Consider the following 23,308-nt stretch of genomic DNA (forward strand, 5'->3'; position numbering starts at 1 on the left):
CTTCAGCCAGCAATACCTCCAGAAATCTATCTGAGAAGCTGAGGGCCAGTCAGTGGGCTCGTGATTTCCCATTGCACACTCAGATTTCAAGGAACTTTGCAACATGCAAGGACTGAAAAATTGTACCCTCTATTGTACAGAGTATCGTAGTGACCACAAGTTCAATATGATCTAGGAATCATAAATACCAGATCAGGTCATAAAGACCAGGAGCTGGGTATATAACTTTTAGAGTTAATTTCACAACTTAAGCTGATTGATTTGGGAGACGTTCAACAATAGAGGACAAGTGGAATGCCTTTAAAGGATTAATGTTGAGCATACAGGATAAATACCTACCTCAACCAGTAAACTCAGATTAAACAGGCATAACTCGAAATAGTCTAATAAACAAATAAAAAGTGACATACAGAGGTAAAATTATCCTCTACAGATCCTGCAGAGAGAAAGGGGATGGTGTTCATTGGGATGAAAATAGGAACATACAGAAACAACTCAAAAGGGTGACCAGAGGGGCAATGAGAAACTGAGAAAAGAGCATAGCTGCATAGACAAAACTCAACAGTCAGAAGTTCTTCAAGTAATTGAGTAGAGAGTAGTCAGAAAAGAGATAAAATCCATAATAAAAGCTACAGATGGCCCAAAACAGAGGATGAGCTCAAGATAGTAAAGATTCTGAATGATTACTTACTCCAGGTATTGACAAGTGAAGACGTGAGCAATATGCTCTCCCAGAACAGAGTTAACCCAGGCAAAATTAATGACTTTGATATAAATGAGATGGAAATCCCTGGCAGCCTAAAAGGACTCAAACCAATAAATTCACAGATAGATGGTACTTGTCCCAAATGAGAAGAGGGAGAGATTTGTCAGGCATTGCAGATGGTGCCAGTAGATTGGAAGCAAGCCAGTCTGGTACCCATATTCAAAAAGGGTGACAAATCAAACACAAGCAACTACAAACCCATCAGTCTTACTTCAATCCCTTGTAAAGTAATTAAATTGATTATCAGAAGTAAATTTGAAGCTTATCTGTACAATAAAAACATTGTAAACAGCAGGCAACATAAATTCAGAAGGGGAAGAGCCTGCCTGGCTCAAGCCTTCTTGACTTCTTTGAGGAAGTGACATTCCAAGCCATACAACATATTGAACCTAGACTTCCAGAAGGCATTGGACGAAGTTCCACACAAAAGGCAGTGGAATCAGAGGAGGTAGCTCAGAAATCATAGAATATGCTGAACAAAATATGTGAGCTCACAGAACAATGGCAAATGAAATACAGAAAAATGTAAAGCACTGCACATAGGAAGGAAATATGGGCAACATACATACTCCCTAAATGGTGTTGAAATAGCTAAGGATAAAGACCTAGGACTCTTAGTAGATTCAACATTTAACATGTACAACCAATGTCGAGCAGCAATCAAGAAGGCCAATAAAATGTTGAACTACATATCCAAAAGAAGCCATGATCAAACTGTACAATGCTCTGGTCAGACCACACCTCAAGTATTGTGTTCAATTCTGGTCACCGAGACGCAAGGGAAACATTCAAGCATTGGAGGCAGTGCAGAGAAGAGCCAATAGCCTGAATCATAATTATGAGGAAAGACTGTAGAAATTTGGAACATAGGAACAGGAGTAGGCCATTTAGCCCCTCGAGCCTGTTCCACCATTCAATGAGATCATGGCTGATCTGTGACCTAGCTCTATATGCCCGCCTTAGCCCCATATCCCTTAATAACTTTGGTTAACAAAAATCTATCAATCTCAGATTTAAAATTAACTATTGCACTACCACCAACTGCGGTTTGTGGACGAGAGTTGCAAACTTCTACCATCCTTTGCGTGTAGAAGTGTTTCCTAACTTCACTCCTAAAAGTCCTGGCTCTAATTTTTAGGCTATGTTCCCTAGTTCTAGACTCTCCAACCAGTGGAAATAATTTCTCTCCATCTACCCTATCAGCTCCCCTTAATATCTTGAAACTTCAATCAAATCACCCCTTAATCTTCTAAATTCCAGGGAACACAACCCTAGTTTGTGTAACCTCTCCTTGTAATTTGACCCTTGGAGCTCAGGTATCATCTGGAAAATTAAGTTAAATTGTGAAAGTAGAACAAGCGGCCAGAGGTTCAAACTAGAAAAGGCAAATTTAGGACTGTTACCAGGATGTTCTTCTGCACACAAAAAGAAATAAAACACATGGAATAAACCAGATAGAATAAGTGGAGCCATAAAACTTGGAATCAGTTAAGAACCAATCCGATGCTGCAACGGGGGAAATGTAGGGTCATTCTGGATGGATGAACTCAGATGGACCGAATGGCCATCTTGATCTATAATTATTTTGTGAACTGCCATTGACCAGACTCAAAAACACAGCCTGATGTTTCATTATAGGGCACTGGAGTTTTAGCACAGATTTGTAGTAACTACATGATTTAACATATTTTTATATATTTTCTCAGATTCACAGAATTCCTGTTCTCTGAAGAGTTCCAAGCTGGAGTACCAACACCAAACACTCCCTACAGCTTATGTGAGGGTCTTTCTGGGACTGTATGCTTCTCGGTCAACCTTCTTTGACCAGAGCATGCTGAATTCCCATTCTTCAATGTATTCTCATAAAGGCTCTATACTTTATTTGTAATTAGTCCATGTCAGTAAACATGCCAAACACAGCACTTCTAACTGCATATATTGTAGTGAGTCAGCCAGTTACAGAAGTCTAGATTAGTGATGCATCGTCCCAACAGATTAGATCCCAACAGAAGAAAATTGTGTTGCTTAGTCAAGTGTGCTGAGGGGGCGGGGGGGGGGCCTCCGGCTGCGATTGGGGGAAGGGGGGAAGTCCGGGTCAAGGGAGGTCCAAGGTTTCCTCGTGGGGCCTGGAGGAGCACTCCTGCCCACAAGGAAACTAAAAAAACATTTCAAATTTACTTTGCTGGGCCTCTTCTGGTCCTTGATTCAGCTCCCGGCAGAATCAGAGCCCAATCTGCATGTTTAAAGAGGACCCCACTGACTTGGGGCAGGTGTCCTTGCTGCCTGTAATTTAAAATTGCAGGCGATCAGATCGGGGCCAGGTTTCCCTCAGGCAGGGGGTGTTAAAATCGGGCTTTAGTTTCTCTCATTTCAAGGTACTCAGTATAATGAGCTTCCAAAACTGAAACTATATTTTCATAGATGTTTTAAATAATAAAAGTTTAAAAAATTCTGTTTTATTCAGTTCTATCATGCTGAGACACACATCAATTGGAAGAGACCCAAGCAAAAAGCTAAATACAGTACAAGCTCAATTATCTGCTCCAATTATCTACCTTCTTCATTATCCACAGGAATTTTCATGCATAATGGGAGACCAGTGGAAGGTGGAGCTAACAGAATTTTTGGTTCTTCATTCACCTTTCCTCTGCTCCCATCAGCAAGAGCAGCTGATCTATCAGCTGTTCCCCAGCTCAAAACTGCCACACATCTGCAACTCCAGCAGAGCACATGTTGAATGTTACACTAGATTGTTACTGTGCACACTACAATAATTTTGAGTCTGTAACGTGCTTTTATTTTGCTATTCAAGTACAGTTATATGACTGAAGTGCTGCTTTAAAACATGTTTGCTTTTGTTTACATTTGTCTTCGTACTTAATAACTTATGTGTATGCTTTTAAATTATGGCCGGGAAATTCCTCGGAGCTACTGTACTTTGTCGAAAGTGCGGCAGAAACCCCATTTAAGTGCCAGTGATGAAGACTCGCCAAGGAATTTCCCTGCCCATGTACTTACCTCCTAATAATATAAATTGTGATTACATTTCTTTGAGTTTTTTTAAATAAAGCAGAGAAGTGAGAGAGTAAAGCGAACAAGATGTACATGGAGGGAGAGAATGGTATGAGCAGTGATGTAAATCAGAAGAGGAATTTTGGGAGTAGGAGCTAGTTCAAGTTTGAGACTGGAAGGGAATGGTGAAATGTGGAGCTTGGGGCTGATGCAGGACAGAGAGAAGGAGTAAGGGAGTGGAGCCACACAATGGCTTATGTGCGTTGTAGTCTAATTGCTTGGTTATAACCTATTGGTCATAATGGAGGCTGAACTGCGCATGGAGTTTTAGAATGGTTGTTTGGCTCATGACATTGGGCTTTAACTAGGGAGGCTGGGCCATGAAGGAAGGTATATTTCAGGTCCAGCAGGGTTTATTGCATCAATTGAAAGATTAGATAATTAAGTTTATTGGTATATGATTGGTTTTTCTGAATTTTTGAATTATTTTATATGTTATACATTTTATTTTTATGACAATATACTGAAATGGCTGGGTAAACTTTCGGTTAACTGTACCTTAGAGAAATTTTGTTTCGGTGGGATGTGATTAGGGAGACATTGAAATTAGGGAGAAAGGTTTTTTTGCACTATGAATTTAAAAAATCTCAAAAGTAGAAAACCGCCATTAAAAATGAGAAAAATATAGAGATTTAAACACTTAACCAACGAGAAGAAAATTGACCAATGGCTTGACGATCATGACGGAGATGACAGATTCAGGGCACACGGCAGATACAAGAAAGTTTACAATAAAGATATGCTAAACATTTTCTTTATTTTATGTTAATAATTACAGCAAGAAATTGTAACAAAAAATAGAAAAGAGAATAAAATATCTGGTTCCTCGATAGCTCAACTGGTTAATGCAGTGAGTCATATAGACCACGAGGATTCCTGTTTCGACCCCAATTTGAGTTAATCTAATCCTAGCGGGATGCTACAATTAGCCTAAGAACCCATAGGTAAGGGAAGGGAAAATCAACCAGGATTCCTGTTTTTGATCGCTGTTCAGCAACCACTGCTGCAAGTGCACATGTGTGGAAATTAGATGAGGACAGCATCAGGTTGGAAATACAGAACAGATACATGTGTATCTGAAAGAGAAAAGACAGGTTAATGTTTTATCTAATCTGGAGATCCTTTGCCAGTTCTGTTTGAATGAGCAGAAAATTGGAAGTGGCATGTATTGGGTTTACTGAGCGCCATAACTGATTCTCCAATCAGCAATTGTATCGAGCAAGGCTCTTTACTGGGAGTGGCATCTCGCAAAATATCTCCTGGTAGGAGATGCTTCTGTCCTCTCTTTTTTTCCCTACCTGCATATCTACATTGCCCATTTTATGTACCTGCATATCTACATTTCCCATTTTATGTAGCTGCATGTCTACATTGCCCATTTTATGTACCTACATGTCTACATTGCCCATTTTATGTACCTGCATGTCTACATTGCCCATTTTATGTACCTGCATGTCTGCATTGCCCATTTTATGTACCTGCATGTCTACATTGCCCATTTTATGTACCTGCATGTCTGCATTGCCCATTTTATGTACCTGCATGTCTACATTGCCCATTTTATGTACCTGCATGTCTACATTGCCCATTTTGTGGACACCTTCAGTTAAAGAAGAAGGATTTATTTTTGTGGATTTGTAAAAAGCTTTGTGAACAGAAGCTTAAATCTGTAATTAAACTGGAACTTGAAAATTTGTGTACGGTTAAAGTTTTGATTCTATCAAATTTAATGTTCGTAGGAATTTGATAGAAATCAAATCGCCTCACTTACAAATCTGATAAGAGCAAGCTCATAATTGAGATGCTCAGTACTGATATAGTTATTGCAATTAGATTGAGGTATGCATTTAACTATACTTTTATTGGCCATTTTGATCTATTGAGAATAACAGAATTCCTTTGTATTTACAAACCATAGTCAAACATAAAGCTACTTCCAGATACACAGAAACTCCATAAAATGAAGCACATTGCACACTAGAAAGTCAGCATACTAAATGTCCCTTAAAAGGACTCATCATCTCCAAGTCTTTGGTCTACTACTACTCCAGGGTGTAAATTCTATACTGACCACTTTCCCAAGAATACTTTTCAATGATAGTAATGTACATGTAAGTATATGTGTATACAATATATACGGTTGTTGATCATGTAAACAATGGACCAGAACAACTCTCAAAATGGGATCCTGTATTAACCATTTGAAATTGAGAACACTGTGAAATTAAATATTGTTCTAGTTTTGTAGGCTGTAATCAAGAAAAATGCAAGTGAAATGTGGTCTTACTGTGAAACTGATAATATATTTTAATTTACAGATAAATTGTGTGGTGGAATATTCTTTGTCTCAATAAAATGAGAACCGTATAAAGTGCGATTTTAATATTTTGCTACCAGTGTTATTACTTTTACTGTTTGTGTCAACATAAAAACATAGGAAGATGAATCTCTAGTCTAAATAACTAGCCATTTTCCACAATATGTAACAGAATGACAAGAAAATGTTTGATATTTTTTGTAAAAATGGAATATTGCAGTTCATCACCAAATTATGAAATCAAAGTTTTGGGAAAAGAATGAGAATTGTAACCTTTTTATTTAAAATAAAGAAAGACTTGCATTTATATAGCACCTTTCATGACCTCAGGATGTCCCAAAATGCTTTACAACCAATGAAGTACTTTTTGAAATGTAGTCACTGTTGTAATGTAGGAAACATGGCAGACAATTTGCACACAGCAAAGTCTCAAAAACAGTAATGAGATAATGACCAGATAATCTGTTTTAGTGATGTTGGTTGAGGGATAAATATTGGCCAGGACACCAGGGAGAACCTCCCTGCTCTTCTTTGAATAGTGCCATGGCATCTTTTACAGCCGCCAGAGAGAGCAGACAGGGCCTTGGTTTAACATCTCACAAAAGACGGCAACTCCAACAGTGCAGCATCTCCTCAGTATTGCAGTGGGGTGTCAGCTTGGATTATGTACTCAAGTCTGTGGAGTGGGGCTTTAACCCACAACCTTCTGACTCAGAGGCGAGAGTGCTACCCACTGGGCCAAGGCCGACTTAATAGCATCTTGTTTTGAATCAGACATTTTGATTTCAATACTTCATGTAGATACATGTGACAGGATTTTCCATTCGAATGTTTCTGGCTCCCCAGTGTAACTCGAGTAGAAAGTGCAGAAAATTATTTGGGATCCACTCTCTTGGAACTCTAAGACATCCACTGGTACATTCTTGGTATTCAGCTTTGCTGTGGGGCAGCAGGGCAGGAATTTAAAATTTTAAATCCTCTGAAAGGAGTTGAATTGATCACAGGGTGATTGGTTCAATTCCTCAGACCCACGATGTTTGAGAAGTTTTTGACTGCCCCAAAGTCTACTGGTCAGGCTTTGCTGTGTCAGATCCGTGAGGTCTCCTGCAACCATTCTCCGTGCGTACCCCAGGTGGACTTCCCAGTGGAGACCGGGGACTGGGGCGGATTCTTGTGGCAAGTGGACCCCTGCCTCGCCGACAATGTGCTGGGGTTCCACAAAAGCAGAAAATCCTGGCCATATATTCCAGCAATCAGTGGGTAACCAGGATCTCAAGGATCTGATGAGTCATTACATTACACAAAAGGTTGTTACATAAGATAAGGGCTCATGGGATTGGGGGTAATATAATAGCATGGATAGAGGATTGGTTAATGGACAGAAAGTAGGAATAAATGGGTCATTTTCAGGTTGGCAGGCTGTAACTAGTGGGGTGCTGCAAGGATCAGTGCTTGGGCCTCAGTTGTTTACAATATATATCAATGACTTAGATGAAGGGGCCGAGTGTAATGTATCCAAGTTTGCTGATGATACAAAGCTAGGTAGGAAAGTAAGCTGTGAGGAAGACACAAAGGCCAGGATTTTTAACTCGGAGCCGGGGATGGGGCGGGTGGGGGGGGGGGGTCGAATCACGGACGGGGAACCCTGAAGTATGGGTTTCCCAGATGTCCTTACATAAGGATGTCTTTTAATTTTTTTTGTCGGTTTGCCGTCCGACAGGCCGGCCTGATTGACAGGCGGGTCTCAGTCAGACAGGAGCAGAGCAAGGAAGAGGACATGAAAAGGTATGTCTTCAGGTAAGTCTTAGATTGTATGGATGGGGGTGCTGGGCATGGGGGCATGGGGTCATGGATGGGCACACGAGCACCGGGGGACATGGGGGTCACGGTGGGGGGGGGAGTCAGTCATCGGGGAAGGCGGGGGAGATCAGTCAGCGGAGGTCAGTCACTGGGGGTCATGGGGGGGTAATCAGGTGTCACCGGAGGGGGTCAGTCACCGAGGGGGGTCATCGCAGGGGTCCACAATCAGTGGATGGGTCCGCAATCGTTGGGGGGGGGTCCGTGATCGTTGGGAGTGGGGAATGTCGCTGCAGGGAGAAAGACAGGTTAAGTGAGTGGGCTAGAAGGTGGCAGATGGAGTATAATGTAGGGAAATGTGAGGTTATTCACTTTGATAAGAAGAATAGAAAAACAGAATATTTTTTAAATGATGAGAAACTATTAAAGTTCAGAGGGATTTGGGTGTCCTTGTACACGAAACACAGAAAGTTAACATGCAGGTGCAACAAGCAATTAGGAAGGCAAATGGTATGTTGGCCTTTATTGCAAGGGGGTTGGAGTACAAGAGTAAGGAAGTCTCACTGCAATTGTACAGGGCTTTGGTGAGACCACGCCTGGAGTATTGTGTACAGTTCTGGTCTCCTTACCTAAGGGAGGATACACTTGCCTTAGAGGCAGTGCAACGAAAGTTCACTAGATTGATTCCTGGGTTGAGAGAGTTGTTTTATGAGGAGAGATTGAGTAAAATGGGCCTACACTCTCTGGAGTTTAGAAGAACGAGAGATGATCTCATTGAAACATATAAGATTCTGAGAGGGCTTGACAGGGTAGATGATGCGAGGCTGTTTCCCCTGGATGGAGAGTCTAGACCTAGGGGGCATAATCTCAGGATAAGAGGTCGGACATTTAGGACCGAGATGAGGAGGAATTTCTTCACTCAGAGGGTGGTGAATCCTTGGAATTATCTATCCCAGAGGGCTGTGGATGTTCATTCATTGAGTATATTCAAGACTGAGATCGATAGATTTTTGGACTCTAGGGGAATCAAGAGATATGGCGATTGGGTGGGAAAGTGGAGTTGAGGTTGAAGATCAGCCATGATCTTATTGAATAACAGAGCAGGCTTGAGGGTTCGTATGGCCTACTCCTGCTCCTATTTCTTATGTTCTTATACATGTGAACATTCCTCATTCAGCTTACTATGCTTCATAGTGTAAAAGTGTAGAAATTTCTGAGAGATGTGAAAAGGCACTATATAACAAGTAACAGCGCTCAGCACTATACTGCCCTTGCTGCAATGTTGAAGGTTGTGGAATGGCATTTGCATTTTGCTTTTGATTGTATCGTGACCTCCAGTCTTAAACATTAACATTTTTATGGAAATTTATTTGCTCAACATGACTTTGATTAAAGATATAAAGGTCACAGCAGGATTTGTCTTGCAAATCCATGGAGCTAGTATTGCATCTATATTTGTATAATATACAAGATTTAGTCAGTGTTAAAGGGGCAATGTACTTCATTGCGATAATTGAGGCACTTAATTTTTTGTGTATTGTAAAGGTAAAATGAATTTAACCTCACCAGCATGGGTTTCCCATCGCTTCTGATTCTCGTCAGGTGACAGCAGGTGAGAAGGGCCAGTCCATGAGGTGGGTGTCTTTATTACACTGCTTGTGGGCCGGGAGGAGCAGGAGTGCTTCATCCAGGCCCAGCAAGCTCACGATCGGCCAACCACCCTGCCCCCCCCACCGCAATGGTTAATTCCTCCATGGACCCCACCCCCAATGGTGGACCCCCTGAATGGTGGACACCCCCCACCTCCGACTCTGCCAACCTCAGAATCTTCATCCGACTGCCAATCCGATCACCTTCCTGTTCTCGACGTCCTCCAAGGCCTCCTCACCAATCTTCCCCAAGGCCTCCCCTGATATTTTCCAAGCCCCCCCACCGATTTTCTCCAAAGCCCGCCTCTCCAATCTTCTCCAAAGCCCCCCTCTCCGATCTTCTCCAAGACCCCCACGGCCACGATCTCTCCCTCCCTCCCTCCTCTCCAATTCACAGCTCCTTTCCCTCCCAAAAGGCAGCCAGCCTGTCAATCTAGCTGGCTGTCAAGTGGGAAACCCGGAAGCACAAATAATTACCTTCAATTGAGTTGAGATCGCAGATTCCAACGTACTCACTTGACTTCCAGGATCCCCACACGAACATCTACCCACCTGCTGTTTTCCCGGCTCCATGCTATAATCATGCCCTATATCCTCACGATTTTAGTGGTGGATTGTTTAAAGTGGCGAGAGATTATATCCTCGCATGGACACATGATTTTGAAAAAAAATAGGGAGTGCCATGACAGATGAGGTTGATAGTTGCGGGAAGATGGGAGGAAAGCCAAGAGAAACTCTGGTTGGTAAAACAAAGAAGTGTATCCAGGAGAACGTAGGAACTTGTGTTTTATTAGTTAAAAATTGTCAGACTTTATGTGAGGTGGAGACTAAGATGAAGAACCTGGTAAAGGAGAAGAAAATTAAAGACAATGATTGAAAAGCAGGAGTCTTGTTGTTTCAACATGGAGTTCGAAAGAGGAAGTTGAAGTTCTAAAGGATAGGTTGAAAGATGAGGAAGAAAAGAGGAACAAAAAGGAAGATGGAGTGATCGGAGGGGAGGGGACTGTGAGTTTGAAGTTTTGAATATCTACAGAATGGGGTTAAGGAATAATGAAGGAGAAAGGGAGAGAGTTACAAGCTACAGAATGTGTTCTTTTGTTTTCAGCGTAGTCTGTTGAAAAGCCCATATGAGTGTTTTCTTTTCCTTGTTGCTGGCTAAGCCCCTTTCATTGCTTGTTATGCATTTTTCCCTTTTGTGTAATGTTACAAAGATTTTGTTTAGCTGTGAACGATAACTTTTTCTTCAGTTATATTAAGTATTTTTACATTCATGTGGAAAGGAGCCTGAAGAACTAAATATTCCAGGGTACTTGACTTTTAGAAAAGATAGGCAAAATGGAAAAGGAGGTGGGGGGGGGGGTAGCCCTGATAATAAAGGATGAGATGAAAGCAGTGGTGAGAAAGGATCTTAGCTCAGAAAATCAGAATGTAGAATCAGTATGGGTGCAGCTAAGAAATAACAAGGGCAGAAAACGCTGGTGGGAGTAGTTTATAGGCCCCCTAACAGTAGCTATAGTGTTGGACAGAATATAAATTAGAGGAGCACGTAACAAGGGTAATGCAATAATCATAGGGGACTTTAATCTTCAATAGACTGGGCAAACCAAATTGGTAAAAGTAGTTTGGAGGATGAGTTCACGCAATGCATTCCAGACAGTTTTCTAGAATAATACATCGAGGAACCAACTAGGGAACAAGCTACTTTAGATCTAAGATTGTGTATTGAGACAGGGTTAACTAGTATTCTTATAGTTAGGGATCCTCTGGGGTAGAGTGATCATAGCATGATAGATTTCATATTGAGTTTGAGAGTGATGTAGTCAAGTCCAAAACTAGGATCTTAAATTAAAACAAAGCCAATTACGTAGGTATGAGGGGCGAGGTGGCTAATGTAGATTGGGAAATTAAATTGAAAGATATGATGGTAGATAAGTAATGGCAAATATTTAAAGAAATAATTCATAATTCTCAATGAATATATATTTCCTTGGGGAATAAAAACTCCACAGGAAAAATGATCCAACCGTGACTAACTAGAGAAGTTAAGGATAGTATTAGATTGAAAGAAAAGGCTTACAATGTTGCCAATAGGAATAGTAACCTGAGGATTCAGAGGGTTTTAGAAATCAGCAAAGGATGACCAAGAAATTGATAAAGAGAGAGAAAACTGAATATGAGAGTAAACTAGCAAGAAATATGAAAACAGATTGTGAGAGCTTCGACAAATATGTAAAAAGGAAGAGATTAGCAAAAGTGAATGTGGGTCCCTTAGAGGCAGAGACAGGAGAAATTATAATGGGGAATAAGGAAATGGCAGAGACATTAAACAAATATTTTGTATCTGCCTTCACAGTGGAAGACACAGAAAACTACTCCTAGAATCCCCAACCAGCGGAAGTAGTTTCTTTCTATCCACCCTATCAGTTCCCCTTAATATCTTATAAACTTCGATCAGATCAGATCACCCCTTAACCTTCTAAACTCCAGAGAATACAACCCCAATTTGTGTAATCTCTCCTTGTAACTTAACCCTTGAAGTCCGGGTATCATTTTAGTAAACCTACGCTGCACTCCCTCAAGGCCAATATGTCCTTCCGAAGGTGCGGTGCCCAGAACTGCTCACAATACTCCAGGTGCGGTCTAACCAGGGTTTTGTATAGCTGCAGCATAACTTCTGCCCCCTTGTACTCTAAACCTCTAGATATGAAGGCCAGCATTCCAATAGCCTTATTGATTATTTTCTGCACCTGTTCATGACACTTCAATGATCTATGTCCCATAACCCCTAGGTCCCTTTGGACATCCACTGTTTTTAACTTTTAACCATTTAGAAAGTATGATCCAAAGTGGATGACCTCACATTTGTCTACATTGAATCCCATTTGCCACAGTTTTGCCCATTCACCTAATCTATCAATATCCCTTTGTAATTTTATGTTTTCATCTCCACTGCTTACAATGCCACCAATCTTTGTGTCATCGGCAAACTTAGATATGAGACTTTCTATGCCTTCATCTAAGTCGTTAATAAATATTGTGAATAATTGAGGCCCCAAGACAGATCCCTGCGGGACTCCACTAGTCACATCCTGCCAATGTGAGTACCTACCCATTATCCCTACTCTCTGTCACCTTTCGCTCAGCCAACTTCCTAACCAAGTCCGTACTTTTCCCTCGATTCCATGGGCTTCTATCTTAGCTAACAGTCTCTTATGTGGGACCTTATCAAATGCCTTCTGGAAGTCCATATAAATAACATCCATTGACATTCCCCTGTCCACTACTTTAGTCACCTCTTCAAAAAATTCAATCAGGTTTGTCAGGCACGACCTACCTTTCACAAATCTATGCTGGCTCTCTCTGATTAACTGAAAATTGTCGAGGTGTTCAGTCACCCTATCCTTAATTATAGACTCCAGCATTTTCCCCACAACAGATGTTAGGCTAACTGGTCTATAATTCCCTGGTTTCCCTCTCTCTCCTTTCTTAAAAAGTGGAGTGACATGTGCAATTTTCCAATCCAGAGGGACAGTTCCTGAATCTAGAGAACTTTGAAAGATTATAGTTAGGGCATCTGCAATGTGCTCACCTACTTCCTTTAAAACCCTGGGATGGAAACCATCTGGTCCTGGGGATTTGTCACTCTTTAGTGCTATTATTTTCTTCATTACTGTTGCTTTACTTATATTAATTTTATCAAGTCCCTGTCCCTGATTCAATATTAGTTTTCTTGGGATTTCCGGCATGCTATCCTCTTTTTCTACTGTAAATACTGACGCAAAGTAATTGTTCAACATGTCCGCCATTTCCCCATTGTCAATGACAATATCCCCACTTTCAGCTTTTAAGGGGCCAACACTGCTCCTGACCACCCTCTTTTTCCTAATATAACTATAAAAGTTCTTCGTATTGGTTTTGATATCCCTTGCAAGTTTCTTTTCATACTCTCTTTTTGTAGCTCTTACTATCTGTTTTGTGACCCTTTGTTGATCTTTGTATCTTTCCCATTCGCCAGAATCTGTGCCATTTTTTGCCTTTTTGTATGCCCTTTCCTTATGTCTTATACTGTCCCTTACCTCTTTAGTTGTCCATGGCTGTTTTTTTGGCAAGTAGAGTTCTTGCCCCTCAGGGGTGTAAACCGATTCTGTATCACGTTAAATGTTTCTTTAAACATTTCCCACTGATCATCAGCCGTTTCACCCATTAACAGATTTGCCCAGTTTACTGTGGACAGTCTGTGGACAGTCTCTGTCTCATCCCTTTGAAGTCGGCCTTACCCAAGTCTCGAATCTTAGCAGCTGACTCACTTTTTTCCCTTTCAAACACTACATTGAACTCGATCATGTTATGATCGCTATTGAATAGATGTTCGCGTACAGTTAAGCCGTTAACTAAATCTGGTTCATTACTCATTACTAAATCTGGTACGGCTTGCCCCCTTGTTGCCTCCAGGACATACTGCTGTAGAAAACTATCCCAAACACACTCAAGAAATTCACTACCTTTCTGACAGTTGCTAGTCTGCTTTTCCCAATCTATGTGAAGGTTAAAGTCCCCCATTAAGACCACTATGCCTTTCTTACACGCTTGTCTAATCTCTGCATTTATACAATCCAGCACTTCAGAGCTGCTGCCAGGGGTCCTATACACAACTCCCACTATAGTCTTAGATCCTTTCCTATTTCTCAATTCAACCCATAAGGTCTCTGTTGGCTGCTTACCTCTCGTTATATCCTCCTTTATCATTGAAGTGATTTCATCTCTAATCATTAAGGCTACTCCTCCCCCTCTTCCATTTTCCCTGTCTCTCCTGTGGACCTTATAACCCGGTATATTTAGTTCCCAATCCTGACCATCCTGCAGCCATGTCTCAGTAATAGCTATCATGTCATACCCTCCAATTTGAATTTGAACCTGTAGTTCATTTAATTTATTCCTTATACTCCATGCATTTGTATATAGAACTCTTAGTTGGGCCATACACCCTAGCCTGACCTTCAGCTTTGATGCTGGGTTAATCGCCTGACACCTTCTAGTTTTCACTTTATCTGTAGTGTCTAAAGTACACTTTCTTTCTGCTGCTCTATGCTTTTCCCTTTCACTTGTTCTTGAACAACTGTTTGTACTATTTGTATTGTAAATTTCCCCTGGGTCTTCCCCTCTCTTTCTGCTCTCGACTTTACTCCCTTCTGACTCCCCTCTCAGGTTCCCATCCCCCTGCCACTCTAGTTTAACATTTTATGAGGGTGTAACTAGCAGGGTAGATGAGAGGGTACCAGTGGATGTAGTATATTCGGATTTTCAAAAGGCATTCGATAAGGTACCAGGCAAGAGGTTGTTACATAAGATTAAGGTTCATGGGATTGGGGTAATACATTAGCATGGATTGAGGATTGGTTAACAGACAGAAACAGAGAGTAGGAATGAACAGGTCCTTTTCGGGTTGGCAGCCTGTAACTATTGGGGTGCCGCAAGGATCAGTGCTTGGGCCTCAGGTCAGAGGCTGGGTATTCTACGGCGAGTGACTCACCTTCTGACTCCCCAAAGCCTTTCCACCATCTACAAAGCACTAATCAGGAGTGTCATGGAATACTCTCCACTTGCCTGGATGAGCGCAGCTCTAACAACGCTCGAGAAACTCAACACTATCCAAGATAAAGCAGCCCGCTTGATTGGCACCCCATCCACCACCCTAAACATTCACTCCCTTCACCACCGGCGCACTGTGGCTGCAGTGTGTACCATCCACAGGATGCACTGCAGCAACTCGCCAAGGTTTCTTCGACAGCACCTCCCAAACCCACGACCTCTACAACCTAGAAGGACAAGGGCAGCAGGCACATAGGAACAACACCACCTGCACGTTCCCCTCCAAGTCACACACCATCCCAACTTGGAAATATATCGCCGTTCCTTCATTGTCGCTGGGTCAAAATCTTGGAACTCCCTTCCTAACAGCACTGTGGGAGAACCTTCACCACACAGACTGCAGCGGTTCAAGAAGGTGGCTCACCACCACCATCTCAAGGGCATTTGGGGATGGACAATAAATGCTGGCCTTGCCAGCGATGCCCACATCCCATGAACGAATAAAAAAAAAGCTGTTTACAATCTATATCAATGACTTAGATGAGGGGACTGAGTGTAATGTATCCAAGTTTGCTGATGATACAAAGCTGGGTGGGAAAGTAAGCTGTGAGGAAGAAGCAAAGCGGCTGCAATGGGATATAGGCAGGTTAAGTGCATAGGCGATATGGTGGCAGATGAGTATAATGTGGGGAAATGTGAAATTATCCACTTTGGTAGGAAGAATTGAAAAGCAGAATATTTTTTAAAAGGTGAGAGACTAAGAAATGTTAGTAGCCAGAGGGATTTGGGTGTCCTTGTGTACAAACACAAAAAGTTAACATGTTGTTACAGCAAGCAATTTGGAAAGCAAATGGTGTGTTAGCCTTTATTGCAAGGGGGTTGGAGTGTAAAAGTAAGGAGGTCTTGCTGCAATTCTATAGGGCTCTGGTGAGACCACACCTGGAGTACTGCGTACGGTTTTGGTCTCCTTAGCTGCGGAAGGATATATGTGCATTAGAAGGAGTGCAACAAAGAGAAATTGGGTAGAATAAGCCTATATTCTCTGGAGTTTAGAAGAATGAGAGGTGATCACATTGAAACGTATAAAATTCTTGGAGGACTTGACAGGATAGATGCTGAGAGGTTGTTTCCCCTGGCTGGAGAGTCTAGAACTAGGAATCATAGTCTCATGATAAGGGGTGGGCCATTTAGGACCGCAATGTGGAAAAAAAAATTTCACTCAGAGAGTTGTGAATCTTTGGAATTCTCTACTCCAGGGGGCTCTGGATGCTGAGTCGTTGAGTATATTCAAGACTGAGATGAATGGATATTTGGACACTAAGGGAATCAAGGGATATGGGGATTGGACAGGAAAGTGGATTTGAGGTGGACGATCAGCCATGATCTTATTGAATGGTAGAGCAGGCTCGAGGGGCTCCTATTTCTTATGTTCTTATTTCGTAAGAAAGAACAAAAAGAAAGATGATGTAATTTACTAGGTTTTTGTAAGCATGTGCTATTTTGATAATTTTAGCTGTTCTGTATTCTGTTTAGTTTAAGATATTGTTGAATTAAATTGGAGTTATTGAGGTTAACTAACCTATTAAATTGTGAAAAGCAGACTTTTATTGCGGCCATGATAAAATTCTGGTGATTGTAAATTATGTGAAAGTGTCTAATTCTGGGCACGAGATTATCACATATAAAATTGGCATTTTGAATTTCTTAAATACTTAATGATTTGAAATGGACAAGCAGTTAACGTCAAATGTAATTGATATGTTTGGAGTAGAGTTGAGATTCGGAGAGTGAATTGATGTGTTAAAATTTTGGGACACTTGAGGTGATTCTATTTGTTTAATCATCTTGGTTGTACTGGAATGTGATACCTTTTAGCAAACTGACAGCACCCTTTGATTTTGTGATTGACTATGGTCAGAAAATAAAAGTGACCGAAAGAGAAAGAAAAGAATGATTAAAGGATCCCCTATCTTTATGACAACAACCTGGGAGATGTCTTGCAGTTGGACTAACTATCCAAGAGTCAATAATATTTTAGACACCTCTTAAATAAATGCTAAACACTTTAAAGTGAGACTGAACTGAAATGCTGTCTTCCTGACAAGAATGTGTTTAAAATTAATAGTGATGTTACTTATGATTTCTGCTTGTTTTAACAGATTTTATTATCCAGAATTTAATTGTATTAGGATCTTTGTGAAAGTTATCACTGTTTTAACAGCACAGATTTTTTGGAGGATTAAAGATCAATTTGAACTTCATCAAAGCACTTTGTCTTAATTGGATTACAGCTAAATATTACTGTTGCTTTATATAGTTTAAATTAAAGACGCGTGGTCTTGTTTCAAATCAATTTGAATGTTTACAAAGCACTATTTTTTTTAGTCTGAGACCTGCTATTGACACCTCCCCCCCTTAAGGTTTTGACAAGCAAGAAGTAATTAACCCTTCTGAAGTTCCTGAAGTTAATTATTTGTACTGTATTAGTCTGACACATTTTGAACTTCCAGAATTTCAATCTGATGAGTTATAGCTTCCTAAGTGGAAAGAGCAGTCACTGTACAAACTGTTTTATTTTCCCTTGATAAAAACAATGATTTTTGTAGTTCCTACAGCATTGCGCTGCGAACTCATTCGGACAGTCCATGATATTATCATTGAATAGTAAGGCAGATCAGTTAGCCAGAAAGTTCGAGGTTGCCCAGAAGTGTGGGAATCGCCCGTAGCCTTGCAGGGCCAGATTTATGAAGGGCAAAGTTAAACAGCCCTTTCTTCAGGGGTGCATGGTGAGGATACTTGGATACAATTGAGTCTGATCAAGGGACTCATTTCACTGGTTAGGTCATGAAGGAGACACTAAGGCTTCGAGGAGTCAGGCAAAAATTTCACATTCCATACAACACTCAGGCAGCTGGGATGGTTGAGCGTATGAATTGTACCCTTAAGCAGCAAGTTATCAAGGCAGGTAAGATTTGGGATGTTTTATTGCCACTCCTTTTGATGGCAATTGGCCAGAATATTAAGTGTCAGCACAAGTTTGGCCCCTATGTTAAGGATTTTGAAGTGGGGGATAAGGTGATAGTGAAGCTGAACAACGTCACAGGAAAGTGGGCAAAGAGATTTGAAGGGCCCTTCTCGATAATAGACAAATTGAGCAGTAATGTGTACAACATTCAAGTTGATAAAAGGGATAGTTGGGTACATATTAACCAGATAAAGAAGTGGCAGGGATAGGATACCAGAAGGGTACATTCTATCGTTCCTATAATCCTTTTATTTTTTTTATTATTCGTTCATGGGATGTGGGCGTCGCTGGCGAGGCCGGCATTTATTGCCCATCCCTAATTGCCCTTGAGAAGGTGGTGGTGAGCCGCCTTCTTGAACCGCTGCAGTCCGTGTGGTGACGGTTCTCCCACAGTGCTGTTAGGAAGGGAGTTCCAGGATTTTGACCCAGCGACGATGAAGGAACGGCGATATATTTCCAAGTCGAGATGGTGTGTGACTTGGAGGGGATCGTACAGGTGGTGTTGTTCCCATGTGCCTGCTGCTCTTGTCCTTCTAGGTGGTAGAGGTCGCGGGTTTGGGAGGTGCTGTCGAAGAAGCCTTGGCGAGTTGCTGCAGTGCATCCTGTGGATGGTACACACTGCAGCTACTGTGCGCCGGTGGTGAAGGGAGTGAATGTTTAGGGTGGTGGATGGGGTGCCAATCAAGCGGGCTGCTTTATCTTGGATGGTGTCAAGCTTTTTGAGTGTTGTTGGAGCTGCACTCATCCAAGCAAGTGGAGAGTATTCCATCACACTCCTGACTTGTGCCTTGTAGATGGTGGAAAGGCTTTGGGGAGTCAGGATGTGAGTCACTCGCCACAGAATACCCAGCCTCTGACCTGCTCTCGTAGCCACAGTATTTATATGGCTGGTCCAGTTAGGTTTCTGGTCAATGGTGACCCCCAGGATGTTGATGGTGGGGGATTCGGCGATGGTAATGCCTTTGAATGTCAAGGGGAGGTGGTTAGACTCTCTCTTGTTGGAGATGGTCATTGCCTGGCACTTATCTGGTGCGAATGTTACTTGCCACTTATCAGCCCAAGCCTGGATGTTGTCCAGGTCTTGCTACATGCGGGCTTGGACTGCTTCATTATTTGAGGGCTTGCGAATGGAACTGAACACTGTGCAATCATCAGCGAACATCCCCATTTCTGACCTTATGATGGAGGGAAGGTCATTGATGAAGCAGCTGAAGATGGTTGGGCCTATGACACTGCCTTGAGGAACTCCTGCAGCAATGTCCTGGGGCTGAGATGATTGGCCTCCAACAACCACTACCATCTTCCTTTGTGCCAGGTATGACTCCAGCCACTGGAGAGTTTTCCCCCTGATTCTCATTGACTTCAATTTTACTAGGGCTCCTTGGTGCCACACTCGGTCAAATGCTGCCTTGATGTCAAGGGCAGTCACTCTCACCTCACCTCTGGAATTCAGCTCTTTTGTCCATGTTTGGACCAAGGCTGTAATGAGGTCTGGAGCCGAGTGGTCCTGGTGGAACCCAAACTGAGCATTGGTGAGCAGGTTATTGGTGAGTAAGTGCCGCTTGATAGCACTGTCGATGACACCTTCCATCACTTTGCTGATGATTGAGAGTAGACTGATGGGGCGGTAATTGGCCGGATTGGATTTGTCCTGCTTTTTGTGGACAGGACATACCTGGGCAATTTTCCACATTGTCGGGTAGATGCCTGTGTTGTAGCTGTACTGGATCAGCTTGGCTAGAGGCGCAGCTAGTTCTGGAGCACAAGCCTTCAGCACCACAGCTGGGATGTTGTCGGGGCCCATAGCCTTTGCTGTATCCAGTGCACTCAGCTGTTTCTTGATATCACGTGGAGTGAATCGAATTGGCTGAAGACTGGCTTCTGTGATGGTGGGGATATCGGGAGGAGGCCGAGATGGATCATCCACTCGGCACTTCTGGCTGAAGATGGTTGCAAACGCTTCAGCCTTGTCTTTTGCTCGCACGTGCTGGACTCCGCCATCATTGAGGATGGGGATGTTTACAGAGCCTCCTCCTCCCGTTAGTTGTTTAATTGTCCACCACCATTCACGACTGAATGTGGCAGGGCTGCAGAGCTTTGATCTGATCCGTTGGTTGTGGAATCGCTTAGCTCTGTCTATAGCATGTTGCTTCCGCTGTTTAGCATGCATGTAGTCCTGGGTTGTAGCTTCACCAGGTTGGCACCTCATTTTTCGGTACGCCTGGTGCTGCTGCTGGCATGCTCTTCTACACTCCTCATTGAACCAGGGTTGATCCCCTGGCTTGTTGGTAATGGTGGAGTGAGGAACATGACGGGCCATGAGGTTACAGATTGTGCTGGAATAAAATTCTGTTGCTGCTGATGGCCCACAGTGCCTCATGGATGCCCAGTTTTGAGCTGCTAGATCTGTTCTGAATCTATCCCATTTAGCACGGTGGTAGTGCCACACAACACGTTGGATGGTGTCCTCAGTGCAAAGACGGGACTTCATCTCCACGAGGACTGAGCGGTGGTCACTCCTACCAATACTGTCATGGACACATGCATTTGCGACAGGTAGATTGGTGAGGACGAGGTCAAGTAAGTTTTTCCCTCGTGTTGGTTCGCTCACCACCTGCCACAGGCCCAGTCTGGCAGCTATGTCCTTCAGGACCCAGCCAGCTCGGTCAGTAGTGGTGCTACCGAAACACTCTTGGTGATGGACATTGAAGTCCCCCACCCAGAGTATGTTTTGTGCCCTTGCTACCCTCAGTGCTTCCTCCAAGTGGTGCTCAACATGGAGGAGGACTGATTCATCAGCTGAGGGAGGACGGTAGCAGGAGGTTTCCTTGCCCATGTTTGACCTGATGCCATGAGGTTTCATGGGGTCCAGAGTCAATGTTGAGGACTCCCAGGGCCACTCCCTCCTGACTGTACATCACTGTACCGCCACCTCTGGTGGGTCTGTCCTGCCGGTGGGACAGGACATACCCAGGGATGGTGATGGAAGTGTTTGGGGCGTTGGCTGAAAGGTATGATTCTGTGAGTATGGCTATGTCAGGCTGTTGCTTGACTAGTCTGTGGGACAGCTCTCCCAATTTTGGCACAAGTCCCCAGATGTTAGTAAGGAGGACCTTGCAGGGTCGACTTGGGCTTGGTTTGCCGTTGTCGTGTCCGGTGCCTCGTGGTCCGATGCCGGGTGGTCCGTCTGGTTTTATTCTTATTATGACTTTTCATAGTGAGATTTTACAACTGAGTGGCTTGCTAGGCCATTTCAGAGGGCAGTTAAGAATCAGCCACATTGCTGTGGGTCTGGAGTCACATATAGTCCAGACCGGGTAAGGACGGCAGGTTTCCTTCCCTAAAGGACATTAGTGAACCAGATGGGTTTTTACGACAATCCGGTAGTTTCATGGCCACCGTTACTGATACTAGTATTTTAATTCCAGATTTTTATTTAATTAATTGAATTTAATTAATTAATTGAATTTAAATTCGCCAGCTGCCATGGCGGGATTTGAACTCATGACTCCGGATTTTAGTCCAGGCCTCTGCATTACTAGTCCAGTAACATAACCACTATATGGCTTATGGACGATGACGATGAGCAAGATGAGGAGGATGAGACTGCCTCCACTGATTCCAGAAGGGCATTCCTAGACTATGGAGTATATTTAATCATACCACGGGAACTCAGCAGAGGGGAGGGGTTCAATACGTGCGTGGTAAACCCTGAAAAATTTTGCAGCATTGTCTTGAGCGATTGCGACTCAATTGAAGGCCTTTAATATGACTTTCGGGTTTCATATCTCCAAGCTGGGCAGCAGGCATTCTGTGCACCCGAATGACATGCTGGGAACTGTAGTATTTAAAGGGCCATTGCAACCATAGATTTTGAGGGAGAAAGGAGTAATTTAACAAGATGAAGCAACAAAGGATGAGGCCAGCAACCCGATTCAGTAACTCTTCTCTTGAGTTGCTACTAGCCGTAGTGAGGAGCGGAGGGATCCATTGTAACCGGCTGAACGGAGGAAGCACCCTGCTTCTGCCACCAAGAAGGCCTGGCTGGAGGTGGCAGAGGAGCTGAGCAACAGGGCAAAAGTCTCAAGGATGTGGGTGCAGTGCAGGAAACGCTTTAATGACCTAACCAGGTCAGGAAAAGTGAGTACAGTTACTGGTTCACCTACATCCTGTAGTGCACATAACTCCCCCTCTCACTCTGTCTTGCCAAGCCTACTCCATCACATCACTCCTCACACCCACTTAAGGCTCTTTATCAACATACCTTCACATTCTGTACACTTCCTCACCTCCCCATTTGTGAACCCACCACTCCCACTCCCCCCAATCCTGATGCAATGTGATGTATCTGTCTGATAGTCACCCTCTGATGCATCTCTTTCATTGACAGCCTTACCCAAAGCAATGCATCCATCGGGTGAGTCCATCACCCTCACTCACTCAAATGTCTGTTCTTTCTCCCCTTGTAGGAGAAGAGAGCGCAAACTGCATGGGAGAGGAGTAGGACTGGAAGGGGGCCACCAAAAATAGTGACCCTGACAGAGGTGGAGGAGGAGGCCTTGGAGCTGAGCTGCATGGTTGAATGCCTGGCTGTCAAAGATGCTGAGACCGGCAACCCGCAACCGGCTGGTGACAGAAGTTTAACATCCTTCACACACATCATGAATTGATGTTATCAGTGATTGACCTATTGCACACCTCAGCATGCTCATTGCAAAATAAGTTCTGCGATGATTCTTAATATTGCTTTATGTTCTCTTCCAGGACCTTCAAGTGGCTGAAGTGGCACAAGACATGGACGAGGGCGATTCATCAGAGGAGCTCCAAGCCTCTGAAAGCACATCATAGTGAGTCATGCACCAGTGCAGATACTCGCACCTCGGGGGTCCTGGTGGTAGTTGGGTTGTCATCTGGTGATTCACCATTCATAAGTGAGCACGAGCAGACACTGGTGGCGGGGCAACTGTGGAGAGTCCGCGTCAGAGGGCGCACTCTTCTCCAAACTCTGCTCAGCTGGATGCAGATGCTGAACCCCGGGGGCCATTGTTGAGAAGGAGAATGATAGAGGTACAGCTGCACCTTTGTGAGAGAGT

The 23,308-nt window shown here is 43.1% G+C and overlaps 1 pseudogene; it reads left to right on the plus strand.

Annotated features, from left to right (window-relative positions):
* Positions 1–23,063, plus strand: part of LOC137326835 (lanC-like protein 3) — a 56,264-nt pseudogene extending 33,201 nt beyond the window's left edge.
* Positions 23,064–23,308: the final 245 nt, after the last annotated feature.

The sequence above is a fragment of the Heptranchias perlo genome, chromosome 11, assembly GCF_035084215.1.
Source record: "Heptranchias perlo isolate sHepPer1 chromosome 11, sHepPer1.hap1, whole genome shotgun sequence".
Taxonomy (NCBI): Eukaryota; Metazoa; Chordata; class Chondrichthyes; order Hexanchiformes; family Hexanchidae; genus Heptranchias; species Heptranchias perlo.